The sequence below is a fragment of the Sus scrofa genome, chromosome 6, assembly GCF_054392235.1.
Source record: "Sus scrofa isolate SSC_HxYL_T2T_F1_AM1 chromosome 6, Sscrofa_HxYL_maternal_Yorkshire_Landrace_v2.0, whole genome shotgun sequence".
In the NCBI taxonomy this organism is placed as follows: Eukaryota; Metazoa; Chordata; class Mammalia; order Artiodactyla; family Suidae; genus Sus; species Sus scrofa.
This window is the reverse complement of record NC_139388.1, coordinates 81,032,374-81,055,012: the sequence shown is the minus strand read 5'-3', so window position 1 is coordinate 81,055,012 and position 22,639 is coordinate 81,032,374.

Here is a 22,639-nt window from a genome sequence, read left to right as displayed (position 1 = left end):
GCAGGGGGGGGAAACACAGGGTCCTTCAGAGATGGTAAAACTCCAGCTCCTGACCCTGGAAGGAGTTTTATGAGCCCCACTGGAGAGTTATTTCCTACACTATATATTTATATTTTATGCACTTTTCTGTGTGCACTATTTTACAAAAAATACATTTTCTTAGGGACAGCTAAGGAAGTAGGGGTGCTTGGTCCAGAAAAGAGAAAACAAAGGGTGAATATAAAATCCTGTCTTACAGTATTTGAAAGATAGGATGTGGATTGGAGGACCCCATCTTTTACATAATGCTAAAGGAAGAGACCATCAGGACCAGAGAGAGAAAGGGATGGGCTCAAGAGAAGAAAGCATTTCCAGTAATCGCAAATGTTCAGGACACAGGGCACTCTTGGGGGGAGATAAATTCATTTTTATTTAATTAAAGAACTCAAAGTCATGCTGATAGAAACCTCGGCAGAGATCTTGGAGGATGAATCCATGTCAGAGAAGCCTGGACCAACAAGGTTGAGGTTGACCAACTCTAAGAGGTGAGGGCAGTGTGGATGAGTGAGGCTTTGGTAGTCAGCAAGACCTGAGATTGACAGCCCAGTTCTACCACTAATTAGCTAAGTGACCTTGGGCAAGTTATCTCACCTCTCTGAGTTTGTTTCCTCAATTGAAAATGATGTTGCATATAAATTATCTAGTCCAGGCGCCTGGTACTTAATAAGCCCTTGACAATTGATGGTCATTATTATTAATAAAAAAGTTTCTTCCAAATTTGAGGTACTGAGATTGTCTGCCTCCGTAAGCATATGGGTTGTATTGGGTTTTGGTTGCAATAAAGCTGCATAACAAACCCAAATGGCAGCGATTACGAAAACAAGCATTGGTTTTTGTGTTCATGAGCCTGTGAAACAGTTATAACTCAGCAGGGCTGGATTCCGGCAAGTCACATGACGGTACCCAAAGTCAATACCGCAGGGATGCCTGCGATGCCCTACTCCTTTAAAGTCACGTGGCGAAGGGGAACGCAGGTCAGTGGAGAATGAGGAACCGTAATCTACCTATGGGATGCACGCATGTGGACTATTGAGAGGGACTCTGTTTAAGACAGAAGAATGTGTGTGTGTTTTCAAATCTCCATCAAGAACCATGAAGCCCAAAAATATAAGGTTCAAAAATCTCAGCCTCCCAATGAACAGTGAAAATGTAATTTTTCTATTTTATTGGCCTCTATAATAAAATCATTGCAGAGCTGATTAATTTTAATGTTCTATGATATGTCATGGAGGAAGCAAATTCAGAGCTCGGGGCAGGGGGGTTTCTTCCTAATTCTGGTTCTCACCTGTTGACCAAAAGACCCCCTAAGACTCACCTACTCCTGGCTGAAAATTATTTTCACCTTTTATTTTCCCCCTAAGACTCCTTAGCAAGTTGAGATTGCTGTTTGTCAAGCAGAGGTGTTTGGAGAGGAGGCCACCAGAGTCTGAGCTTAGGTGGAGCAAGAAGCCAGGTGCAGGGAGCTGAACGTGGACCTGTTCTCCTTTAAAGAATTTTTAACCAGCTCGACCCAGCCCTGCCCAGTGGGCCTTTCCTCCCTTGGTTAGCATTGTCTTAGCAGCTCCCGCCCAGAGGATGGTGGTTGGGATGGATCTCTCTTGCCACTGTGTCTCATCTTGGATTCGCTCCCAGATGTGCCAGGATCAGAGCAGATGGGGTGGGCTCGTCTCCTCCCTGGGGGGTTGGGTCTGCGGAAATAACAAGGAAGCCTGGCCTGTGGGTGGAGCAGGAAAGAGAGAAGAGAGAGCCATACAGCCTTGTACAAATCAAAGGCTGCCCCATGGGAGGGATGTAGGAAGCCTGGAATAGAACTGACGGGAGTGGATCTGCCACTAACTTTCCACGGGAGTTAGAGAAGGTCATTCTGCTTCTCTGAGCCTTGTCTCCAAAAAGGGCTGGATTTGAGGACCCCTAAAGCTCCTTTCAGAGAAGTACCTGATGCAGTGCTTAGGAGGGACGACTGTCCCCAATGCAATGACCTTGGGCAAGTGACTGAAATACTCCGTGCCTCAGTTTCCCCGGCAGAAAAATAATCATACCGCCTCTCCGGGTTGTCATAAGGAGGAAATAAGTTAACCTGTCTGGAGGGTTTGGAACAGTCCCTGGCACCGTCCCTGGTACCCTTCATCAGTGTTAGCTCCTGTTATCATTATTCCAGCTTAAGACGCTAAACCACTTTTGCTCCTTTTTTAAATGTGATTTATGCTTCCAGACTGTGAGGGCTATTAGGTTGACTACGTGAGTATATAATATATGGGTTGGGGGAAGCAGTAAAAGCACGATCTATGCAGAGATGCCGAGTGATGTGGCAACTGGAAAGGATTCAGAAATGAGCTGCGGACATGATTAAAGGTCTGAAGAATGGCACCTCCCAGCAAGAGAAGCGGAGAGTGGATTATTTACTAGAGCAGAGGTGGCGAGGTTATGGACAGGAATTCCCAGGCATCAGCTTTTCCCATACAGGGAGAAACTTTTGGGGTGAGACTCCAGCTGAGCTTCCGGATAATTAAATAAGAAGGAGAGATCGGGTCGAATTTTCACCCCCCTGGCAGAAGAGCATCCATCAATACCTTGCCTCTAAGATTTAAACCAGATACAAGGTTTTCTTTCTCAAAGTTCCCTTCACTCCTTAGACCTCCCCAAATAGGTAGAATTCAGATTTTCTGAGACCTCCTATCAGGGAGAAATGTAGAGAGAAACTTTAAGGCGAGTCCAGGGAAATTTAAAACCGCACCAATGTATTGTGTGCGACCTTGAACATGTGAGCTAAATTCCCTACCTCATAATAAGGGGGTGGCATGAGAACACAGTTTGTGGTAACCCCCACTTTGATTATCCAGGCTCTGACCCCAAAGCCACAGTGCTCTGACATCTGATGACCTTGAAAATAATTGAAAAAGCAAAATTCAGTCAATAGGTCGCCTTCTGTCTCTGTGATACTGGACACCCCATCTGATTGTTATGTCCTGACCTGGCCAGGGACACGTTGACTTCTGGATCGATGTTACAACCAGCAGAATAAAGCAAAGCCTGGACCAGACCATCAGGTGATTCAAAGTCCAGGGACCCATCTCCTTGTTTTGGAGGTTTGGGGACAGTTTCCATCTGACCAGGGAAATCAGGTTTGAAGGGCTGTGATTCTGGACAGCTGCACAACTCTGCAGCTGGGGCTTATATGCTTAGACTCTGGCCCCAAAGCAGGGCCCTGCTGGTCCGGGTGGGAGGGGTAAGATGTTGCAGTAACCATGATCCTCAGCCTCAAGGGCTCACCCCAACTCCTGCTACCCATTGCAACAGGGACTCACTGCCTCCAACTTCACCCCAGGACCCAGGCTGATGGAATTTCACGTCCACACACCCTTCCTCAACCACTGCAGAAGAAGGAAGGCACTTCTGGAGGATCTTGCACCAGCCGTTAAGGGCTCCCACCCAGAGGTGACGCACATCACTGCCCCCGACACCTCAATGATTCCAGGAACCACATGAGGCTCAGAAATGCAAACCCATGTGTGCCCGTGAGGTGAGAATGGATGTATTTGATGAGCAGTAACAATGAACATCACAAGCTATTTCTGAGTCTCCTGCCCCAGCCCTACCTGCTTCACTCTCTGCCAGGCTCCAACCCCCTTCTCCCCACCTGGAGGGGCATCCTTGGAGTGTGCGTGTACCTGTGTGTGCATGTGTGTTTGTGTGTGAGAGGGAGAGAGAGATACGCAGCCCTCAGCTCTTCCCTTAAGAAACAAATGACTCTCCGACATCTGCAGCCCATTACCAAGGTAATTCGGTCCCTGTAGACTTTCTCATTACACGTAAACCAATGTTATTATTATTGTTTATCATTTATATGACATGGCAAGTATGTGCTGTTCTCATTCCTGCTTAAGATCAGCCCTGCTGAGCTCTGGGTTTCTGTCCTCACTTCCTGCATTCTCACCCCCTGCCCTTGGGCTCCGCTCCCCGCTGCCCCAAAGCCTGTGTCCCCGCCTCCACCTCACTCTCCCTGCCCGTCCTCCACACCCTCATCTGTAGAGCAGCTCCCAGGCAGCCTCTCAGTCCTGGGACCGACCGGTCAGCAGCCCAGACAGGAAAGGGGGCAAGTCAACCCATGGGGGAGCACCTGCTGTTGACACAGCCCTGTGTTGGGTTATACGCTTGTCTGATTGTCCTCGGATGAAGCAAGTAAAGTGGAGATATCTGCACCCAGCGCAGGTGGGGAAACGGAGGCTTGGACCTGCACCCATCCCACAGCCCATGGATTAACACTTGGCAGAAGAGCCATCTCCTCTGAGGGCATAACTGATCCGTGTCAAAGATCTTGCAGGTGAGTGGGGCTGCTGAAAGGAGCCCTGGGCTTGGAGGCAGACCCCTGGCTTGGGGGATTGATCCTGCTTGTTCCCACCTGTGTGGACTTGAGAGAGACTTTATTGTCCCAAGCCTCTGCTTCCTGGGCTGGGAAATGGGGTCACTCTTCCTTCCCTGCCTGCTAGGACAGGCAAGATAATAGCGCTGATATAATAACATAAAATACCTCATCCCAGCTTCAAGTACCTCAAAGGAAGTGGGTACGGGGGGCTGCCCTTTAGAATGTCACTAACTCAACATACATTCGTATCAGTGGGATCAGGTGTCCCTAAAAAGCCAGCAACTCAATTTGCAGAAGGTCATGAGCAAGTAGATCAATGACCTCATCAGAAGGCTGCCCTTGGGATTCACAGACACAGCTTCATTTATAACTCCATTCTTTTGGCCAATGAGTAGTAACCAAATGCTCACTCTAGACAAGATGACTTTCAGCACAGGAACCCAGAGTCTGCCCTCCTGGCACTTACGACCTAGTTAGGAGAGACAGACATTAAATGAGAAGGCGAATACACAGGGCAATTTCAAATAGAGATGCAGATTATGAAGACCAGCAGGCTGGTGCAATGGCGCGTGGCTGCCCGTTTTATGCTGACCTTTATGAACCATGTGTTCATTACCAGGCGCCCGCGAGCCCCCCTTCCCAGCCAGCCCAGATGGACCACTAGGCAGCGCCAAGCTTTCTCCAGAACCTCAGCTCCTCAAGAAAGACTCCCACGATCCTCCCCCCCACAGAAAGCATCCCCCTGGCCCTGAAGTCCACCCCCCCCCCACTTAATATTCCTCTTCTAAATTTTGGAGCTGCCTTTTTAAAACCCTCATAGCAACCCCAATGAGCAGGCATCTTCTCCAATCCACAAATGAGGAAGCTGAGATGCAGAGAGGTGAGATAAATATCTGGATTCGGACCCATGTCTGTCTCCCTCTGAAGTCTGCTTTCTCTCTACCATCCCATGTCTCTCTCTTCCTTGTGATTCTGTGATTTGTGGGACCTTCCTGCCTCCCTCTCATTCGAGAAGGTTCTGAGTCTGGTGTTCTCTGTGTGCCTACTAGCCTGTGAGCTCCCTGGGGTGGAGGCAGCATCTGTCTCGTTCTCCATGGCAACCACCTCACCGGGAACAGCACCTGACATACAGCAGGTGCTCAATAAATACAGATGGGTAAGTGAAGGAGGGAAGGGTGGTGCTTCCTGGGGCCTGGCAGACAGTAAGCCCACATCACGGTATGTGGGAGGAAGAGGGGGAGGAGGACCCCCCCTTCAGGAAGCCTGAGGTGGAGCCCAACAATACAGTGGAAATAGAAAGTCTCCCTGATTGTCCCTAAATTCCTCTAGAGAGCCCACCTGGAGGCATTCCACAGGATGGCTCTCACTGTGACTGTCCCTGTGGTCACCTTCTTCCTCCCCACCACCCCAGGTCTGATTATCCCTGATCATCAGTTAAGACGGTTCAGAAGAGCTCCTGTTGTGGCTCAGCAGGTTAAGAACCCGATGTCACGTCCATGAGGAGGCTGGTTAAACTCCTGGCCTCCTTCAGTGGGTTAAGGATCCAGCATTGCCACAAGCTGCAGTGTAGACTGCAGATGTAGCTCAGATCCGGTGTTGCCCGTGGCTGTGGTGCAAGGCTGGCAGCCGCAGCCCTGATTCGATGATCCTTAGCCTGAGAACTTCCATATGCTTCAGGTGTGGCCATAAAAAAAGGAAGAAAAAAAAAAAGACATTTTGGAGCTTGTTAACGGGCCAGAAAGGTCAGGCGACAGGCAGCTCAGAACAAGGAGTGAGCCCTGGGAAGAGTCTTAGGGAATATCTCCACACATCTCTGGGCACCCACCTCCCTCCCTCTCCCTCCCGCCTCCCCCTGCCCCCCCCCAACCCTTGACCTTGGCTCACTGACCTCCATCCTGTATCAGAGTGTGTGCCAGACCCTGGGGTCTACAAACAGGATGATCTGATCCTTGCCCTTAAAGGGGTCCCCATCTATGCAGGAGACAGATCTTTAGTCAATTATCATAATCTTGGACTAAGGATGTGCCATTGGAGTGTGTGGGGAGACCAGCAGGGGTCTACCTAGCCCAGGTGCAATCAGGGAGGTCTTCTCCAAGGAGGTGACTTTGAAGTTGGAACTTGATGGTTGAGGTGCTTGGCCTCCTGTCCCAACCTTTGGCATCAACCTCTACCCCTCGAGCTGTTCTCTCTCCCAATGTGCAGGGTTGACCTCTTCTTCCATGGTGAGCATTGACTTGTCTGTGGATTGACCCTGCCAGGGAAGAATCCCTTCCTTGGAATCCGCTTCGGATGACCAGGCAATGACTGTATCTCCAGAGGGCCATCCTGAAATCTAGGGACATTGGAGAGTCTCTCCTGCCTGGGCGACAGGCTTTGCATGCAAACCAGTCAGGATAATTAGAGCTGAACCATGGTCTGAAAGCACATTTTCCCCTAAGAAAAGCTCCATGGCTATCCTGCTGCAAAGAGATTTTCACAAGGGCCTCCCGAGAATGGGGATAAGTGACGCTTGATGCTGTCTGCACATCCAGTCTGGAGGATGCGCCTGTCTGAGAGGGATTTGGGCGTCATCCCAGATCTCCAGCACCATCACCACCATCACTGCCACTGTGGTCCTCACACCCTGTCTTAGCATCCTGCTCCATCAGCATCACCATCAGCACCACCATCAGCATCACCATCAGCACCTTCATTCTATTACCATGATCACCACTGTTATCATAGTCACATACCATCCTCAAGACCTTCATCCTTTCCTTGGCATCACAACCTCAGCCACTGTAACAATCGTCCCCATCACCCCATCACCAAAAATTCTTGACCACTACTCATAGCCATCACCCCCTCACCACTCTGTTCCCCCACAATTTAACAGTCTGTGCCAAATGCTGGTAAAACTTCCCAGGTTTATTCTTTTTTGTCTCTCTGCCTCGCCTCTGGGGGCAGGAAACCTGGATGGCATCTGTGTTAATCCTTTGTCATACATGGGGCACGCTGACCCAGCTACAGGTCTCAGAGGAATTAGACACGTTGGGTATGACCATGGGGTGGTGGTGCTTCCTGGGAACTGGTCCCTTCTCCTCCACCCAGGATGCCACTCACAATACCCTTGACCTTAAAGCCCCCCTCAGCAAATGGAGGAGTAGGTCCCAGGGCTTGGCAGTCTCGATGGCCCTTTTTTGTCCCCACCCCCATCTTCTGTGCACTGATTCCATTGTCTAGTTCCCTGATGACCCGCCTCTCAAGGGTAGGGCTCCATCTTTTTCATCTGCTTTCCCAGCATGAGGCTCAGAGCCTGGAACCCAGCAGTCATCAGGGAATGTCTGTTGACCTGGGATGTTGAAACAGGAGAGAACATTTGCTCATCAGACCCCTGCAGGTCCAGCTGGGCATCAGCGCTTTTCTCCAGGAGAAATATCTTGCCTGGTGGAAGCTCCCGCTTGGGGAGGCCCGGGCCACGGCCAGCTCTGCCGTGCTTGGCAGCAGGAGGGCCTTGTGTCAGCGTCGGAAATGAGGTCACTTACCAGCCTGCCTGCCACCCGAGCCTTGCGCGCATTCCTTGTTCAATGAGATGTTATTTTCAAATGTGTTTCCCATGGAATTGGTGTTGGGTTTTTTTCTTTCTCCTTTTTTTTTCTTTTCTTTTCTTTTCTTTTTTTTTTCTCTTTCTCCTCTCTCTCTGCCTGGCTGAGGGGCACAGTTACACCGCTATAGCAGCAGGCGAGAAACTGGGATCGGGGTTTGGGGGCAGGCCAACCACAGAGCTGCCAGCTCACCCAGCTCTGCCAGTAATACAACTAACTGCTACAGGCCACTGTCCTCCACTGTTGTGTCACTGAAGCCACCAGAGCCAGGCCAGGCCCTCTCCCCAGGGGCCCGGGGATCGTGGCTCATGTGCCAATAATTCACATAAACTCTGCTTCCCCCCCTGGTCCCAGGCTCTGCTCCATCTGTGCCCAGGCCATCCTAGCCCAGAAGCATCATTCCACCAGGAAGCCCTCCAGGATGAGCTCTTCCTTTCTACAGCTGCATGGGGCCCCCCACGTGCCCGCTTCCTTCAGTCAATACTTCCCAAGCTCCGACTGAGTTTCAGACCCAGGAGACATGATGGGAAACAAGACAGACGCCATCCCTTTGCTCGAGTTTCTGTCTAACTGGGGAGAAGGAGGCACAGGAAGCACACGGATAGGAAAATAACTGTGAATGATGCTCACAGGGCAGAGACTGCGAGGGCGGGGAGGGGAGGAACCTCGCGATGGGGAGACGTCTGAGAGGGTGTCTCTAAGGCAGTGCATGTCATCAGCCACCTAAAGGATACACGGAAAGCTCATCATGGAAACGCTGGAGGCGGTAGGTGGTGGTGGGGGGGTCATTTTGGTCAGTGGCCTGCGGCCCATGGGAGAGAGTGAGGACGAGGGGGTCCTGGGAGAGGAAATGGGGGTCACCTGCACTGGGGGACTCGGGAGGACTTTGGGCAGGGATCTTAAAGGATGCCCGCTGTACCCCAGGGCTCCTAGTGGGTGCACAGAGAGTATCTGGTGAATGAATGAGGTCGAGGCTTTGTTGGTTATTTGCAGCTTTCCACTCATTCCACGGCAGCTTTCCTATTTTATTGGAATATGAATTTTGACCCTAGGGAGGGCCTGGGCCTATCTATTCATCCAGCCTCTGAGATCCGGTTCCACTAAGGATGAAGAGTATGGATTGGTTGATATGCTGTGGGGCCCTCGGCCAGTCTCTCTCTCTTTCTCTCTCTCCTTCGTCCTCTCCTCTTCCCCCTCTTCTTCTTTTTTTTTTTTTCCTTAGTTCTCAGGCTAGGGGTCGACTTGGAGCTGTAGCTGCTGGCCACAGCCACAGCCACACAACACAGGATCTAAGGTGCATCTGTGACACACACTACAGCTCACAGCAACACGGGATTTTTAACCCACTGAGCAAGGCTGGGGTGGAACCCCTGTCCTCATGGATACTCGTCAGCTTTGTTACCTCTGAGCCACATTGGGAACTCCTCCCCTTCCTCCTTTTTCCCTTCTATTCCTGAAAATTGGTGATAGTCCCTTCTGCTTCTCCCTTTCCCAGAGCCTGGCAGCTCACAGGATGCAATACGGAGCTTTGCAAAGTCAGGCGGGTACCTCTGCACACGCTGTGCTTCTGGTCACAACTGCACCTGGAATTGGATTGCAGCAAAAATGTGAAGCACGTGCAAGTCTTCAGAAAGAGACCTGCATGGCTTTCATTCCACTTCCTAGCTGTGCAGCCACCTTCAAGTCACTCAACCTCTCTGAGCCTCGGTTTTCTTCCCTATGAAATGAGTCACAACTTAGCAAAGTGTCTGGCTCTTGACAAATGCTCCCTCAATGTCACCTGTCTTGCTAATGACCGCTGTGGCCAGGTAACCCTCACGACAATCCTGCAAGGAGGATACTGTTATTTTCACATTACAGATGTGAACATTGAGGTTGAAGGATGAAGCCACCTGCCCCACGTAACTCAGAGACAGAGATGGGATATCTCCAGTTTCCCACACTCTTCCCACAAGGCCCTGGCTCCCACCAGGGAAGCAGGAAAGCAGTTCTCTCTGGGGGGGACGTGAGCCACAGCTTCCCAAATGCCACTTGTTCCGGAGAGGTCCTTGAGGAAACACACTCCGCCTGGACTCCCAGAAGGCCGTCTTTTCCTCGATTGTTTCCCAGTCCAAGAGAAGGAGCAGGCGCGGCCCAGGAGAGAGCTGGGAAGCCGTCTGCTGACAATAACAACACATTTTTACCAAATTACCAACTCCCAGCATCTCCCATTAGCGAGCGATTCTTGCAAGGCAGACACGCTAACAAGGCGCTTCTGAACTCCTGTCCACATCCTCCACTGCCAATGGGGGAGGCAGGAAAGCTCCTGTTGGGGGGAGCTGCGTTCTTAATTACTGACTGAGGGAGGAGGGGAGCCGGAGAAGGGCTTCTTCCTCCTTTGCAGATCTTTAATGAACCTTTTAACACGCTTAAAAAAATAAATGAAGAGAAAATTTGTAGAAAGCTCTTTTTAAAGATTTTGGCAGTTTTGATTAGTGGTTTGGAAAGCCCTAGACAGCCACTTAATTGGTGAGCCCCCCTTGACAGCTGGCGAATAGAAAGTGGGAATACAATGGACGGCACTGGCCTTCTTCTGTTCTGAACACCTTCTCCAAGATGCCCCTTCGGCCCTGGGCTCACTGTCCCCCGATCTGCTGCCCACGGTGCCCTGCAGATACAGCCATGCCAGGCAGGGAGATGGACACAGAGAACTTTCAGGTTATGAAAGTTATTGCAAGATGCTGAAAGCACCATCCAGAAGGGCATTCAGAGGGGGTATGGGGGGTGGGTTTGGGCAGGGCTGGGGACACAAGGGGGACTTACACCGTGTGACAATAAAATCCTCTCTCGTGTGGTCTGATTCCCTTGCCTTCAATTCAGACACCTGTCATTAGGAGTAATTCATGGTATTTGTATAAGCACATGGGCTTGAGGAGGGGCAGACTATTCTGGGTTTGAATCCCACATCTGCCCCCTTTCAGACATGTGACTTTTGCTAATAAGGAACTTGTCTGAGCCTCAGCTTCAATATCTATAAATTGGGGACAATTATACCTACTTCGTAATATTGTCAGAAGTAAATAGCTGAAGGCATATGAAGTACTTGGTACATAAGATGTGCTGCAGAAAAGGTAAAATTTCCCCCAGCCTCCTCCTGAGTATCAGGAACCATATAAAAAGTTAACTAAACAAGTAAGGGATAGGAAATCTATGGCTAGGATATGTGAAAAACACAAGGGTTTTAGAAAATAGTAAGTATAGTGTGAGTCTCCAATAGGATACAGGGACAAAAACAATAATGGCATGTTGGTCATATTAATAGAGGTAGAGTATATAGAATGTGGGAGGTGATTATCTCACTATACTGTACTCCAGTACTCCCACCTGGAGAAGTGGCACCACATTTTGAGCAAGATAATGGCCAAGGGGATTAGTTCTAGAGAGACTGTGGGGAGAAGGGCTCTAAATCCTATCATGCAGAAACTAAGTGGTTGAAGGAACTAGTACTGTGTGGCCTGAGGAAAGACTGCATGGAGTGGAAGTGATAGATACTTGGTAACTTCAAATGTCTGACACATAGTCCCCTGAAAATGGTAATGTTTTTCTGAGTAGTCCTAACCACAGTGTAGAAATTTCCCCAGAACTAAATTTTGGTTAAATATACATATACGAGGAGAATTTTTTAAAAGTCAGAACCAACCATTGTGAAATTTATTCATTTATGCAACAATAGGCACCAGGCACTATCCTTAGTCTTAGGATTAAATAAATGTAAACAAAACAGTCCTGAAGGAAGTCACCTTCTAGTGGACACAAGCAAGTCCCTGGGCATAGGGACTGGTCAACCTCTTAGGCTGGGAAGTAGCATCAGGTGATGGTCGGACTGAGTGACTTTGACATCTGTGATTCCCTGAATTTCAGTTGACTATTGCCAAGATCTCCAGCCCTAGAAGCAACCATCTTGCTAAAGAAAGCTTTTCTCTCATTCAGAGTTGAGGCTGACGTATAGGCCACTTCTGGATTTAGAAGCCATGAGTGTGGTGGTCACAGGGCTTGGGTGTGGAACAGTTCCACCTAAAGTATCAATATACAGAAGTTCCTGTCATGGCTCCATGGAAACGAATCTGACCAGTATCCACAAGGATGCAGGTTTGATCCCCGGCCTCACTCAGTGGGTTAAGGATCCGGTGTTGCAGTGATCTGTGGTGTAGATCTCAGACGCGATTCAGATCTGGCATTGCTGTGGCTGTGGCGTAGGCTGATAGCTGCAGCTCTGATTTGACCCCTAGCCTGGGAACTTTCATATGCCACGGGGGCAGCTCTAAACAAAAAAAAGTCAATGTACATAAATATCCATCTAGGTTTTGTCTTTCCAGAATACAGAGCCCTTACACCTCGTAGTACCACACTGATTTCCCTGGAGACACACAACTCTCCTCCCTTCTTGTTCCTGGTGACTTGAGTAGGGCTGTCCCCCTTTTTGCTCCAGGAGTGTGCATGCGATCCAGGTCTGTCCAATCAGAGCATCTCCTTTTCTTGGCCACAGTAATTGGTTCAGGGATGGGCATGTGACCCAAGCTGCACCAAAGGAAGCCAAAAAGTCAATGCTGGACTTGAGTGAAGAAGAGAAAGACTCTCCTCCTAAGAGGGTAGGATGGGGGTTTAGAGTCACTGGCAGCCATCTTGGCACCATGAGGGGAGAGCCTGAGAATGCAATCAGTGCAAAGGAAAGCAGGGCCAAGGGAAGGAGAATGATTGGTATTTTTATATTGGGACTTATTATGCTTTATAAAAATAAAAATACTTATATTTTGTATTTTTCTTTCAATATTTGTTTTTGGCCACACCTGTGGCATTTGGAAGTTTCCGGGCCAGGGATCAAATCTCCAAGCCACAGCTGTGACCTATGCTACAACAGTGGCAAGGCTGGGTCCTTAAATCACAGTGCACAGAGGGAATTCCCTATTCTGATAATGTCTTTAGAGCCACCTGGATCCACCCAGACCTGAGGCTTTCTCCCAAACGTATATGTTCTGTGGCCTTTTGTGGAGGTTTTTGCTTGAGCCCATTAGAAGTAATTTTTTTTGTGTGTGACTTGCTCCCCAAAGAGTTTTCTCTGATGCAAGGGTTTCTGTTGAGTATAATATGGTTGTTTCCTCTCCTAGCCAATCTCAGGTGACCTGATGGGAGGGAACCATTTCAAAAGGAACAGGAGGGGATCCATTAACACCTAGGGGAGCTCCCAAAGAAATTTGAAACTGGGCATGGGACTCTTTCATCAGACTGGCATGATTCTTTTTTTTTTTTTTTTTTTTTCCCACTTTTTAGGGCCACACCTGAGGCATACGGAAGTTCCCTGGCTAGGGGTCAAATCAGAGCTACAGCTGCTGGCCTACACCACAGCCACAGCAATGCAGGATCCAAGTTGCATCTGCCACCTACACTACAGCTCACAGCAATGGTGGGTCCCTGACCCACTGAGCAAGACCAGGGATCCCACCGGCATCCTCATGGATCCTAGTTGGATTCATTTCCGCTGCACCACAATGGGAACTTCCCAGAGTGGCATGATTCTAGAAGTAGGATGCAGATTTAAATGGACCCACAAAGTTGGTCATCATTGTGGTTCGTGGCTATTTTAGGGGGTACGTTTTGGTACCTGGCCCACCGTCTCAGGCCATCCCCCTGAGCACCATGAGTCAGGCTGTGGAGGGAAGGCTCCCTGCCTGCCCACAGCTATCATTATTGTCATTACATTAAAAAAACCACTTCCAGAGATTATTAAAATCTCAAGCAAGGACAAGCAGACCCGTGGACTGGGCGCCTGCCGGTTCCATTGTGTAAGCCCTGACAGATCACTTGAGCTGAATAATAACGCTAATTTGTAGCTAATGAGCTCCCCTCTTCAGCTAGCAGGTCAGAAGGGGGTTGGTACCCGGAGGGTTTCCCGAGGCCTGCCTTGTTGGTTCCCAGGGCGGAGAGGGTTGCCCAGTCTCTGCCCCCAGACACTCTGGGATGGGGCACAGCTCAGGCCGGGGCTTAGCTAAGGGAGGCCGTGAAAAAGGCAGGGATCCCCAACGAAGCCTGACTCTCCATGCCGTGCCTGCATTTCCAGCATCTAATCGCCGCAGACCCTGCTGGTAGTGGGGGCGGTGAGGACACCAGGACAAGGTGGGAGTGGGGCTCTGCTGCCAGCCCTGGGGAATCTGCCTCCGATCAGAGGCAGGGGAGGCAGCCTCTGACCACAGCAGAGGAGCCTGGAGGCCACTTCCTGGGAGGGAGGGCGCATCAGTGAACAGAGGGTGGGTGGGTCCTCGGGAGAGGAGGGCGAGGCAGTAGGGGTCTGTCCCATTGAACTGTGGATGCCCATGAGCTGGGAGGCTCGACAAGTGGATTTAGCCCAGTGACTCAAACTGAGCTGAGAAGGCATCAATGAGCAGGGCTCTTTTCTCTCCCCCACTGTGTATATATGTGTCTGTGTGAATATACATGTGTGGATACACACGTACACACATATACATAGAATCAGGACTCCACCTAAGGTGTCATTCAAAGGGAAGAGTCCATGCATCAAAACACAAGTGGCGTGAAAACCACTGGCATAGGAGTTCCCCTCGTGGCTCAACGGAAACAAACCCAACCAGTATCCATGAGGACGCGGGTTCGATCCCTGGCCTTGATCAGTGGGTTAAAGACATGGTGTTGCTATGAGCTATGGTGTAGGTCGCAGATGTGACTCAGATCACAAGTTGCTATGGCTGTGGTGTAGGCCAGCAGCTGTAGTTTCCATTTGATCCCTAACCTGGGAACGTCCATATGCCACAGGTGCGGCCCTAATTAGTGGGAGGAAAAAAAAAAAAAAAAAAAAACACTGGCATAGGCCATGCTCCCCTACTGCAGACATCTAACTGAGACCCAGAGAGAAAAGAGTAACTTTTTTTTGGAATTAGTATACGTTCAGTCCCCAACAGGACATAGGAGCAGGTGTCCAAACTTGAAAACTGGCCAGGGAAAGGCCTTGGGGAGTAGGACTCTGAAGGATCCCACAGGGAGACAGCAGTGGCTGGGACCGGAAAAGCTGAACCCTGAGGACCACAGAGGTCTGAATGGAGGCAAGAAGATCAGGGAGAAATTCCAGGGGTTCTGGCCAACGCCAAGTCCCAGCAGGGATATTAGAGGCAGAATGCTACATCCTTAGGGTTGCAAGGAGCGGGTGGGGCTTTAGCAGAGGTGTGGGAACCTCCGCTGGGAAACTCATGTGGAACTAGACACCCTGACAGGGGAGATATGGGGTGTCCCGGGGCAATTCTCAGGGTCTCTTGTGTCACTGGTGCCCCTATAGACTGTCAGAGTCGTGCTTTGCAAAGCTCGCTATCTTTCTCTGGCAGGTGTAACATATCCTGGCTCTGTGCTCCCTGCATGGCTGCAGTCCACCCTTCAGACAGCTGTCTGCACATCTGGGACAGCTGCAGCAGCCAAGTTAGCACATCGGATATGCCAAGCACTTTACAGAGTCATTTCATCATAAGCTTGGAGGCAGAGAAAGGACACCGGGGTTTAGAGCAGTGAGATGACTTTCCACATCAGAGGGAGCTGGTGGCCGTGCCGGGTTGATAAGCAGATTTTCTTGTTCCTATCTGAGTATTCCAATCCTGCCCCAATGTTCCCCCAACCAACCCCATCAGCATGTCACCCTTGTGACAGGAGGATGTCTGAGATGAGATGTCTTCCAGAGATGCTTCTTAAGTCAGCAAGAGCACCCTGGAAGATTTTTGCTGCCATCCTGCTGTCCCAGGCAAAGATATCCCACTGGATGTTGAAGGAACTCCACAAATGCTTGGTACACGTCTGCAAAACCTTGAATTAAGCCAATGTTACAAGTTTCTTTTTTTTTTTTCCAAGATTTCTCAGATCCTTCACTAATGTTGTTCCCTGTCAATCTCTAAGAAATAAATCAGGTTGGCAGTATTTCCCTTTCTCATTGGATCATGTTTATCTGTGGGGCTGGACTCAGCTATGCAGCAGTAACAAAAATCTCCAAAATGTTCCTGGCTTGTGACAGCAAAGGTGTACATGGGACGCCCTCCTGCGTGTCCATGGCAGGTTGACAGAGGGTGCTCGCTCATAGCTGTCACTCACAACAGGTGCTTCTCAGGGCAGGTCTGAGAATCCCCGAGGATCTTCGCCAGAAATTCAATGCTTCAGTCCTGAAGTGATGCAAGCCTCATTCACTCACAGCTCATTGGCCAGGAGGAGTCATGCGGCCTCATCCAAGGACCAGGGGCTGAAAAGTGCCCTGGACCAGGAAGCACAGAACTGGAAAATGTGGAAGAGAACCACATCCAGGGGTTTGCTGGTCTGCAGATCATCCACCAGCATCGCATGGACTCCTGTGTCTCTGCAGAGCCCAATTAGGGAAGGCAGCTCCAGGTTATCCAGAGCCCCTGGCTGGACAGAGGCAGACTCCCCTGGGATTTCTGGAGTTCTCATCGCCCTCGTTACACTGATAGCCCAGCAGGAGCCTGTGTCTTCTTTTCCTCTGTTCTCCCCATTGTCCATTGCCCTTGTCACTTCCCATGAGACACAGGCTAAGCCCTTCCTGAGCCCCTTCTGAGGAGGATATCTCCTTCCAGATGTCCCATCATGGCCTGCCATCAAAGAAGCCTGTAATTACCAGGAATGCATAATAGGTTCCAAACCTCTCCATCACCTACAGCAAATCATCCCCCTGCCTGAGGTGTAAATTTAGCCTGCCTGAGTCAGAGCAGAGTTGCAGAGAGCCGTGGAGTCAGAGGCTGATGTCATTGGAGCCAGCGATCCAGCTTAGCACAGCTGGGATGAGAAGCCAGGCTAGTGAGGGCTACACGTGCCCACTGGCTGGAATCATGGGCACTGGACAGAATAAACTCAGGCATGGCCTTGAGCAGAAAGTGGAACCTCATTTCCTCATCTGCAAGTGGAGATGCTAGCAGGGTAAATCAGTCAGCATTGGATAAATCGGGTGGTGGTGGGCTCTCTTTGAACACTGGTGGTGTTGAATGGTTGCTGAGAAGATGAAGGGAGGACCGGTATTGATGGGATCCAGGAGGCCCAGACTCCAGCCTCTGCTCTGCCCCTGACTCACCATGTGGTATTGTCACCTCACCTCTCTTGGCCTTGGCTTGACCCTTAATGAAATGGGGACTTTGCCTGGCAGCTCTGCCCATGCAGCTTGCATTGAAATCCCCAATCTTCTCCCCATCTCAGTCATACTGAATTCTTATTTCAGGAGCTCAGATTATGTATCAGTCAGCTACAGCCACAGCAGTGTTGTGTAACCACCTCAAATCTCAGGGGCTTAATGATAACAAGCATTTATTCTCATGTCCTCAGCTCTGCAAGTTGGCTAGGGTTTGGCTGATGGAGCCCGGACTCAGCTGAATGGTTCATTTCTACGTCATGTATTTTCCTTCTGGAGCCCAGCGAGGTGCTTCTCATGATGGATCACCAGAACACCATAGTCCAAGCCAAACCAGGCCTTTGCTCGTATCCTAACTGGCCAAACCAAGTCACCCTGAAATGCCACTGGGAAGCCAAGTTGAGGAGGGGTGGTGAAGTGAACATTCGCTGAACAACCATCTAAACTATCACAGACGTGCTCTGCTTTCCCTCCGCCCCCCACCCCCGTCTCAGGATCTTTGCACAGGCTGCATCATTCAGACCTCAGCTCGAAAATCACCTTCATGAGAGACGCTGCCTCCAACCCCACAGTCTCACCCACAGCACCTCGTGGGCCTTCCTTTCCAACCCTCAACATGGCTTCTCAGGATATTACCTATCCATACACGGTACCCAGTCACCCCATACTTCATGGGCTTCAAGGCTAAAAGCCCCTCTCCCAGATTCCTTTGCATCTAGGATTCAGGATAAAGTGAGATTTCCATTTGGAGGGCAAATGTGAAGTGAAGGCCATCTCTCTGTGCTTTCTGACCCCCTCCACTGGTCAGAATAGCTGTGGTGGTCCTGCTGCAAGTTCTTAGGTTAATTCACCAGCATCCTGGAGGTCACGAGAGAGCGACAGTCGTGACAGCCTCTTGAGCAGACTCCCTAATCACTGGGCCACAACATCAGGCAACCCTTCACCTGATGTGTGGGGCTGTGCCATCAGTGGTGGTGGCTCTAAACCCAGATGGCAGGGCTTCCAGGCTGGCCTCGGAGTCGCAACCCACCACACACACCAGGGTGAAGCCTACATTGTTCTGAGAGTCATTCCCAGAGGCTAGGAATGACTGGCCAGCCTAGGCTCTGCTTCTTAAGACCTTCCAGTGGTTTTATAAACACATAATCCCCTATATTAAATCCCTTTCTTCTTAAAATACAGCACTGCACCCTGACAGATATGATGTTTTAATTACTTGGTCAAATGCCATTTTTCCAAGAAGTCTGCCAGCTTCATGCCAGTGGAAACCACATGAGTTGTGCTCACAATGGCAACATCCATCACAGTGCCTGGCACATCGAGGGGGCACCATAAATACTACTTCGAGTGATTGAATGCATGAATCCACGTACTGACTACTGAACTTTCTTACCATGATAACCAAATGCTAACCAGAGAGAAATGATAACCCAAGGAGGGGGTCCACACAGCCCCAGAGTCCCCCCTAATCCACATGTCCACAAACTTTTCCTTCCAGTGCTATGTCAATAAAGATATAATGAGGTCATGCCTCTCCTAGCAACTAGGAAAACAAACCCTGTGCACATCATTGGGAAGAAAGGTATTGTAATGATCAGGGAATGGGTTGTGACATCAGCCAGACTTCGGTTCAAGTCTTTGCTTGGCCACTTCCAAGCTGTGCGGCTTTGAGCAAGTGAATTGACCTTTCTGTCCCTCAGTTTTCTCATCTGTAAGATGGGCGGGGGATTTATACCCATTTTGTAGAGAAGGAAGTTCTTCCTACACAGTCAGTGTTTAATAATGGCTTGCTTTCATCACAAAGCCTGGAGACTGACCTGAGGCAGTTATTTGCCTAGAGGTTCCCATTTCAACTCGGCAGAGGGCTCGGGCTCTCCAGGGGCTGTCTTGACTCAGGCGCCCTATTGTCCTCACACGTGAGGCTTTCGGGAGACCAATAGCCAACCATCCTTTGGTGGGGATGTGTTTGTGAATCCTCTGGACTCACTGCTATCCAAGACACAGCTGCTGTGTTTCAGCTGAAAAAGAACCCTGTTCAAATTCCAGGTGGTGGGCATGTGATTATTCTAACCCGTGTGACCTTGGGACAGGGACAAGTTGCATTAACAATGGACCCCATTGATATTGTCTTTGCAGCCCAAGACCCATCTCCTGCCTCTACCTCCAGTGATGACCAGCCCTGGGGTTTACAGCCCAGCACCAGAGGCTGGATGAAGAAATGAGGAACAAATGGGGAAAGAACCGGAACGGTCATCTAGATGAAAGACACAATAAAGCATCGGGAAGGAGGAGAAAGGAGGAAATCTCAGTGTTTGGGCTTGAAGGGAGAGTTAGGGATGGGATAGATCCAAAGAGGATGGAACCTGACCTCCCCGTGCTCCCCCCGCCCCGCCCCCCGGCCTCCCAGCTCCGCATGCTTCCTTTAGGAGCATGCGCCGTAGCAGACGTCCCTAGCTTTGGAGATGCCCTGGGCTCCACATCACAGAGATCACATGGGACAGGTTTATGGACTCATTGTGGCCCAGGAAGCTAAGGGGAAGGACACAAAACCCAGGGTGTTGGGAGTTCCCGTCATGGCTCAGCGGTAACGAACCCAACTAGGATCCATGAGGATGCGGGTTTAATCCCTGGCCTCGCTCAGTGGGTTTAAGGATCCGGCATTGCCATGAGCTGTGGGGTAGGTCGCAGACGTGGCTGGGATCTGGCGTTGCTGTGGCTGTGGCTGTGGTCCGAGGCCGTAGCTCCGATTCAACCCCTAGATTGGGAACCTCCATGTGCCATGGGTGTGGCCCTAAAAAGTGGTGAAAAAAGACAACCCGGGTGTTTTGGTGAAAGGAAAGACTCATAGGAGAACAGGTCATCGTGAAGTACGGGGGCCCTCGGAAGCACCCTTAGGTGCTAGAGAGAAGCTTCTTAGGTGTCTCAAATTTGCCTTTCCACTCAAGGCGTTTTTGGCAGAAAACTTGGAGGGAAGCTTGGCAGAGATGGTGATGTTTATACACCGCAGAGGGCTTTTTGGCAGCCCCTCCTGACGTTGCCATCTGCCTGGCCCTGCCCTACAACTTGGCAGAGGCAAAGGGCGCCTAGGGATGGAAGGATAGAACAGTGACAGCGCGTGGTCTTTGCAATCAGGAGACCTGGGTTCAAGTCCCAGTTCTGCCACTTCCAGCTGTAAGTGTTGGGCAAATTCTCTCACCTCCTCAAGGCTCGGTGTCTTCAACAGTAAAATGGACACAGCAATGCTAACGTCACAGGGTCAATCTGGGTAGAAAATGACAGGGCATTTGCACTTTTTTTTCTTTTTTGGGATTTTAGGGCCATTCCTGTGGCATATGGAAGTTTCCAGGCTAGGGGTTGAATCAGAGCTGCAGCTGCTGGCTTACACCACAGCCACAGCAACACCGGATCCAAGCCGGTCGGTGACCCACACCACAGCTCGAAGCATCACTGGATCCTTTAACCCACTGCGTGAGTCCAGGGATCAAATCTCCTTCTTCATTGATTCCAGGTGGGTTCTTAACCCTCTAAGTCACAACAGGAACTCCTGGTAGGATATTTGAAAAGGCTTGGAACAAGAGCTGCAATGCAGGAGGCATTCAATCGGTGATGTTACTATTTTCAGTGCCAGGGCACTCACCTGCTCCTGTCCTGTGTTCCCTGGGGGACCGGTGCCCACACAATAACCCCGCCCTCCCCGCACGCACCCTCACATCCCTCCTCACAGGACCTCAGCCCTTCTCCCAACATCCCCTGTTTCCATGACGCCCTTGGTTTGGGAACTAATTTTAATGAAGATTGATTAATACCAAATTATTATCTTTCTATTGTGTCCCTTTTGTCATTTAGAAATGGAAACAAAAGACATTCTTGAGCTCAAGTCAAACATTTACCAAATTAATTCTCCACAAGAAATTGTTTGAGATTTCAAGGGTTGGTGGTTTGGTTTTTTTTTTTTTTTTCCCCCTCTCCTTAACTATACTACATCATAAAGTAATTGCCTGATTAAGGGACATGCAGCTTGGAGAGTGACACATTTTTTAAAATTAGAACGCGCCTGCCAACGGACACAGTTATGCAACTGGTTTTCTTTTTCCCAAACAACTTGATTCTCAAGGAGAAATGACAGAAGAGACAAGGGCAGGAGGGAAAAAAAAAAACAAAAAACCAAGATGCAAGAAGCAGATGATGGGTGCAGAGAGTGTCCTTGGTGACCTGGTTCTGCCCCATTCCCCCTGGGGGCCCCTCTCTTGACACCTTTCTGGGTTCTAGCAGCTGCCTCCTCCTGACCTTCATTTATGCAAACCCGCTCTCACCATGGGGATTCCTGTTCAGAGGACAATTCAAACAATGCTGATCCGACTGCTCTAGGCTGGGCCCCAGGACAGGAAGAGGTCCCTAGGATCTGAACCTTGCCATCCAGACCAGCAAAGATGAGGCCACCATGAACAAATCATTGCATCACAGTGGATAAACGGCCTGCGAAGGTCAAGGGGGAAGCAAACTTACTTCCTGCCATGGTCCCAGGACTATGATGCTCCAGCCATGCTGGCCTCCTCTGCCCCTCCCCTTCATGCCAAATTCAGTCCTTAAACTCGGTTCCTTCTTCCTAGAACGCTCTTCCTCTGGACTCTCACAGAGATGCCTCCCTCGCTCCAAATATCCCCTCCTCCGAGAGCTTCTCTGACCACCAGGCTGAAGTAGCATCTCTCCCCCAGGCCGGTCACACTCTCCCATCCCCCTCCCTCCCTGTTTATAGCTCTCCTTGCAACCTGACAGCTCCTGTTCTGTTTGTCTGTTTCTGTGTTTATTGCTTGTGGCTTCAAGCACTGGGCTTCCCTGTCTTGTCTGCCTGTGTCTCACCGGTGCTTAGACCAGAGCTTGGCATACTATTGGTATCCCATAAATGTTTGCTGTTGAATGAGTGGAAAACGGATGAATGAATGAATGAATGAATGAATGTGACTGCTTAATCATGGCCCCTTTGAAAGATGAAGGGTGATCTGAACTCTGAAGGATGATCTGGGAGATCCCTCCTAACTCCATCCGTGTAGGAGACTATAAATAAATCTGACGAAGCCAGTCACAAAAGGCCACATAGTGTATGGTTTCATTTCTAAGCAAGGTCCAGACCAGGCAAATCTATAAAGACAGAAAGCAGACTCACGGTCAACAGGGCCTGGGGGATGGGAGATTAGGTGGGAGGGTCATGGCTAAATGGTACAGAGCTTATTTCTGGAGTGAAGCATTCTACAGTTGATTGTGGTGATGGCTTTACAACTTTGTGAATACACGAAAACCCACTGAGTGGTTTTTTAAAAAAATGTCTGATTTAAGTGCCCCCTGGGACTGAGAAAGGGTGATTGAGCAGGGTCGGGGGGGTTCTGGAAACTGTACCCTAAAGGCACCCTCTTGCATCTTCCATGCGAGCCACTAGGAGCCTTTGGAAGTGAGAAGCGGGGTCAGGATTCAGGGCAGGCTTCCTGAAGTCTCTGCCCC